Genomic DNA, 6,277 nt, shown 5'->3' with positions numbered 1-6,277 from the left:
TTACTCTCATGGCGCCTCACTCGATATTACCCTTGGGGCGATGCATTTACTCCAGCCTCTGAAAGCCATACGTGCGTGCACGTTCTTCTGGTATGTTATGTTCAAGTCCGCTGAATATTTAAAGGCAAGGTAAAAGCTCCGTGAAGTTGGCAACCCTACAGACAGCACAAACGATGAAAACCCCCTCATTCGTTAGTGCTATGTTTGTGCCGTTGAAAGCAGCGTTTGTGCCGCTTTAGTTCCCGAGATATAGCGCCTTGTTTTTCCAGTGATCACGTGACCTCCAGTGACCCCGTCTGCCGAGTTCAAGCGCTCTGTTACAGTTTAGCTCTTACCCTTAACATTTTAAAGACAATCAATATCCATAAACATATGAGCCTCCTTAGATGTGAATAATACTAAGACATGCCGCATGCCAACAAGTCAGCCATCTATGACATAAACGTGTGGTTGTAATGTATGTAAAATCACTGTTATTGTAAGATCTATGTTTTTTATTTTCTAAGACACGTTTTCCTTTTGCTTTCCCTACCGTGACACGCTGTTGCCAAATGCATAACAGAGGGATACCATCACAACAAGACCTCAGCAGCATGTCAGGATAGGGACCCCTTGTATATCGCGTATATATCGCGGCAGTGTATATCACGACTGGCGCCATGCTTCCATGCCACCCTGGCACCGCTGTCGCAACAAAGGACATGATATACCCAGACAGGACGTGTCGCATATACGGACTTTGTGTCGCGACATGGGGTCAGCATATCCTGTCTAGGTAAGTCCTATCGCAACATATGGACTCAATGTCGCGACATGGGGACGGGACATTTTGTCGGGGTATGTCATATCGCGATATACGCAATTCATGTCGCGACATGGGCGTGGCGGTTTTGGTCATATCGCGATATATGGACTGCATGTTGCGACAAGGGGGGCTGGCCGTTATGTTATATCGCGATATAGTGCCTTTCACATTTTTGCCGAGGTATGTCGTATCGCGATATGCGGGCTTCATGTCGCGACATTGGAGTGGGAGTTTTGTCGGGGGGGGGGGGGGGGGGGGTACGTCATATCGCGATATACAGCTCCATGTCGCGACAGTCGCAATGGGAATCGCGATGTGATCGTGATGCGCGCACTCCTATCGTGACATGCTATCAGAGTCGTGAACGCGCTGTGGATGCCATGACAGTCTATGTCTGCTATTCAGTTTTGACCTTAGTTCGACTTCTCTTAGATGAGTAATTGGAAACAAATAGATGTGTTGCAGTATATACAGCGTGCTCACACAGCACACACGGTTAACTGGGGCTACAGTATTTGGACCAAGAAGAACATCCATCACCTATGTATCTACACGTTCTCGGAACTTTACCCAATCGGAGTGTCGATTCTCACTCTTCACCCAATCGCGGCCCGAACTGCTCGGGGGTTTAGCCAATCGCGGGTCTGAGAGGTGTTCAAGCCAGCAGCGCCAGGTGGATCGGCTTGTTTCCTCTCAATGAGAATCTAGTTTTAAAATGCTTTATTTTTGCAAAATAACTACATCTGCTTATTTTTTAACGTCTTTATTGATACACAATGTCCAGTACTCTTCGAAATAAATACATTTTTTATTTGCAATATAAATGTCTCCGCTGCTTTCTGGAATGAATACATGGTATTTGAACAATTTTAATCGTATATTTAAGGTAGGGGAAACACCTTCTGCTTTGTACTTCAAAAATGAATAGAAATGTAAAGTCTATGATCGTTATATTATTATGCTAGTGCTTTCAATTTTGTATTTTATTGTTAAGTTATATCGATCTTGAAACTAATACCTAAAAATACCATAAAATATGGGCTCTTGTGTTGTACCAGCGGTAATTTGGAAACTGGTGTCTCTTCACCAATGAAAGGAGTACACAAGCAATACATTTTCGCCACCGAGTGACGTCACTGCCAGGAAAAGAAGGCGCTTTATTTAAATATATTGAAACATACACCCCACCCGTCCAGACAGACTCGGAAAACAAATCGCCCCCATTGCTTTCATCACAACCAGGAGTTCAAGTACCGAGTTTGTTGGTACCTGTAAACGTCATTGTAGATAGTCACGCGATTACCCGAAAAAACAAGGCGCTATATCTCGGAAACGAAAGCAGCACAAACGCTACTTACAGCGACACAAACCGGCACAAAAGCAGCGGTGAGTTTCGTCGTTTGTGCTGTCCGTCTGGGAGCTGGGAACTTCATGGAGCAAGACAAGCAAACATATCTGAGTCTTTACGTTGCAGACTGCAGAAGACTCGACTTCACCTGAGGATCTCACACAGCTCACCTCACGCTGTATTCTACACCAAGGACTGGCCGGAAACACAAAAAGCACTGTGAGCTCGTCGCTTCATGTTTGCGCATAACACCCCTGTAAATACCAACACACGGATAATGACAGTTTATTAAAGAACTCGTAAAACTACTGAACAGTCTAAAAGTAGGCATACGAAATACTTAGAACTGTTACAAGCAACAAGTGAAAATGAGCTCTTGAACGGGAATGTGCCGACTCTTAGACAGTGACGAGATTATCGCCATATTCAATTCCAAGCCCCGACCCTGCCTCTGGTCTAGAAGACCAAAACCTCACAACAGAGGCAGGCACTGTGTGTGTGTGTGTCTGTGCGCGCGCCGTGGCACAGTAGCGTTCGGCAGCCTCGGTAATTGTTGCTTAACCCGTGTGTGAGAGAGAGAGATAGTATATATATATAGGGTTGAAGTAGTTCAGGTGGTAGCTGCGTCAGAATACGTAGTCTGCAAAGGAACAAGTAATAGGTTTATTCCATGCTGAAAAGAGAAGAAAGGAAACAACGTTTCGGCTGTGAAGCTTTCTTCAGGTTTCAAGAAGAAGGCTTCACAGCCGAAACGTTGTGTTTTCTCTCTTCTATTTTCAGCATGGAATAAACCCATTACTTGTTTCTATATATATGAGGTTCCGCTAATTGTGCTGTTTGATTATACCGCTCGAGGACTGCATTGTAAATTGGAGGGGTGCCCCTGTGCTGGCAGGACGGTCAGTTAGAGCCCGGCCACCCACTTTTGCACAGGCCCACCCAAAAATCAATTCCTGGCTACGCCCCGGCTCTGCTGTCGTGCTATTAATATTACAACATTTCTACATTTGTTCTGCCATAGAGTACTGTCTATATTATGCACTATACGAGCCATGAATCATATTTCCTTTTAAGTACGTTTGCCTTTAAAAGTGAAGTTATTTCTGGCTGGTGCCACCACGACGCTCTTCATTTAAGTGTTTGTGCTCCGGCTGGTGTGGATTGCCATCAGTATCGAAAAGGAATGCGTCGCCCGAACAGGGACTTGAACCCTGGACCCTCAGATTAAAAGTCTGATGCTCTACCGACTGAGCTATCCGGGCTCCATGGAGAGGTTACTCGAGTCACAGTACTCATGCAGAGGAAACGAACTGCGAGCGGGACCCTCCACGCCACCATTCCGCGGGGCTCTGCAGTGCTGTGGGGACGATTTGCTGTATCTCTACACGCGTGTGTGCATTCGCAAGCGTGAGGAAAGGACGGCGGGTAAACGCACGCGTGGGGAATGAATCCCGCGAGTGTCCTTCTGCCTGCCTCCCCGCTCGCGCAGGCTCAGGCGAAGCGCTCGTGCCCTCCGCCCGCGCGCCCGTCCTGGCCGGTTTGCACCCGGGGAGCGCGCGGAGACGTGCGCGCGCCGGTGACGCACGCGCGGGGACCAGTCTGTAATCGAGCTGGGAGAGACAGTCAACAGGTGGCTCCGTGGCGCAATGGATAGCGCATTGGACTTCTAGTCAAGCACTATGAGCAGTGATTCAAAGGTTGTGGGTTCGAGTCCCACCGGAGTCGCATTTTCTTAAATCTCTTCTTTCGACGTCTGTTCTTCCCTCTCCTTTTCTGCCACGGTTTTTCCTTTTCTTTCACTCGTTTCAACAACGTAAATGAATTAAATCCGACTAATAGTTTTCAATCTTATACGTTCTTTGCAACTATTTAATTATGTTTTATTGTTTGTTGTACGTATGCTTTCGTACGTCATAATTGTAACTAATTCGTGTTATAGAAATGAGCACACAATTCGTTAATTGTTTAGCTATTTAAATGACTATTTAAAAGGAACATTGTTTTTTTCAGATTTTAATTACGATAATTTGAAATATATTTCTTTCGTGGTTTGACTAATGCTAATATGTTCAGGTGTATTCACAATCTCAAATTAACCCTGCGTGTCCTTTTACTTCGTCAAAGTTTTTTTTAAAAAAATGTTTATTTAAATACAAAAGGGGAAAATACAACAAACAGGGGTATAAACATGCAAATATACAGATGTCTCAACATGACACAACACGGTAGCAACAAATGAATGATACAAGGGGGAAAGAAAAAACAAAAAAACTTCGTAAAAGTAACCAGACGTTTCTTTAAAAAGATAATAATGGAAGTGTTACAATCACGCATTTGCCACATGTACCCATTTCCACAGCCAATGAAAACACACCAGCTGCTTCCTCGCCGACCAATCCGCTCTCGCCTCAGAAGCATGACGTCATTGTGAAGCACGGGCGGACAGTCCTCTGTAAGGACAGCTGATTTTTCAATAACCTCTGGCAGCGTATTGTTTTGTGTTTTGTTTTCGTTCACTTATCTTGTTTTTGGATACATTTTCTCCTTTGTATGTATTATTTGATGTTAAATAAAAGTTTTTTTTTATAAAAACACTTATGAGGACAGCTGGGAAACGGGAAACCCGGAAGCTCCTGAGGCCCCGTCTGGGAGGCGGATCGTGAGGCCTCGGTTTACGATCGTGTATTTCCGGAGTTAGCCGCCCGCCTCACTTACCGTAAATGAAAGAATATGGGAGATTAATATTTCGGGACCAAGAGACGTTAGAGATACACCGACAGATCTTCTGGTCTGTTTTGCTGATATTATATTACTTCTGGTGGTGGAAGGGAGTCCCCATTACCTGTAAAGTTCTTTGAGTGGAGTGTCCAGAAAAGCGCTATATAAGTGTAAGCAATTAATTAAAAATTAATTAACTTCTACACTGTACTGAAGCCTGAGCTCCACACTGTTCAAGATCCATTTCAGTTAAGAGAGTTTTGGGAACAGTCTGAGCTCCTGTTATCACAGAAGATGACACAGCGATCAGGTTCCCGCTGTATGCGGGTGATCTGTGGAAAGAAGGATCATTTCACACAGAACAACAACACATTGGGACACGCATCTCCCACTCAACAACAACAACAACAACAACACACTGAAGCACACATCCAGCTACACATACTTTGGTCTGACTATATGCTTATCTGGGAGTTTTGACCCGGCAGTGAGGGAGAAGGCACTCAGGGCTTTCTGCTAAATCGACTCCATTAGAAGGAGGCTTTAAAAATCACCCCCTCCCCCCAAAAAAAAGTTGTCTGCAAATATTTGAAAGTGTAATCCAACCCCTTGCCCTGTATGGCAGTGAAGTGTGGGGTCCCCTCATAGACCAGGATTACACTCAATGGGACAAACACCCCAAAGAAACTCTGCACACAGAGTTCTGTAAATCATTCTCCATGTGCAGCGAAAAACACCTAACAATGGGTGCTGGGCTGAATTAGGCCAACTCCCATTACTAATCAATACCCAGAAGAGAGGAATAAAATATAAACTACAACTGAAAAACGAAGGCTGGAATTCCTACAATACTACCACAAGGCCCTGCAGAGCCAAGAGCTGACCCCAGAGAGGAGCTGCCTGAAGCTCACTGACACCAGCCAGCTTCAGGACAGCACAGCTACAACAGCACAAATCAAAGTCACCCAAATCACAGCACCAGCCAGACAACACTGGGACACACACATGAACACCACACGGGTCCCGGAAAAGACAAGACACACTAGCTGGGTACCTGACCAGAGTAAGAGAAAGGAAAGAGAACCAGATCCTAATGAAGTTCTGGCTCAGTGACCACAGCCTGGACACAGACAGACCTGGCCGTCCAGAAAGGACAGGCTCAGTTACCACAGCTTGGCCCTAGAAACTGGACACAGACAGACCCGACCATCCAGAGAGGACAGCTGTGCTCCCACTGCGAGGAGGTAGAAGCAGTTACAGAGATGCACTCTTTGCTGCGCTTTAGGATTAGACAAACATTCTTCCCTAAAATAACAAATCCAATCCCAGAATCCCCACAACTGCCAGACCAGAATAGTTTCAGATCCTACTGGGAGAAGAAACTCAATAGAGCTGCAGCCCAGTAT

The 6,277-nt window shown here is 45.4% G+C and overlaps 2 non-coding genes across 2 annotated transcripts; one reads left to right on the top strand and one right to left on the bottom strand.

The window, feature by feature from the left end:
• Positions 1–3,342: 3,342 nt before the first annotated feature.
• trnak-uuu (transfer RNA lysine (anticodon UUU)) lies at positions 3,343–3,415 on the bottom strand. The gene has a single exon. It is a non-coding gene; the product is annotated as a tRNA-Lys (tRNA).
• Positions 3,416–3,785: 370 nt separating this feature from the next.
• trnar-ucu (transfer RNA arginine (anticodon UCU)) lies at positions 3,786–3,878 on the top strand. The gene is made up of 2 exons: positions 3,786–3,822; positions 3,843–3,878. It is a non-coding gene; the product is annotated as a tRNA-Arg (tRNA).
• Positions 3,879–6,277: the final 2,399 nt, after the last annotated feature.

This window comes from Lepisosteus oculatus, chromosome 6 (assembly GCF_040954835.1).
Source record: "Lepisosteus oculatus isolate fLepOcu1 chromosome 6, fLepOcu1.hap2, whole genome shotgun sequence".
NCBI classification, from domain to species: domain Eukaryota; kingdom Metazoa; phylum Chordata; class Actinopteri; order Semionotiformes; family Lepisosteidae; genus Lepisosteus; species Lepisosteus oculatus.
This window is presented reverse-complemented; position numbering and strand designations above follow the sequence as displayed.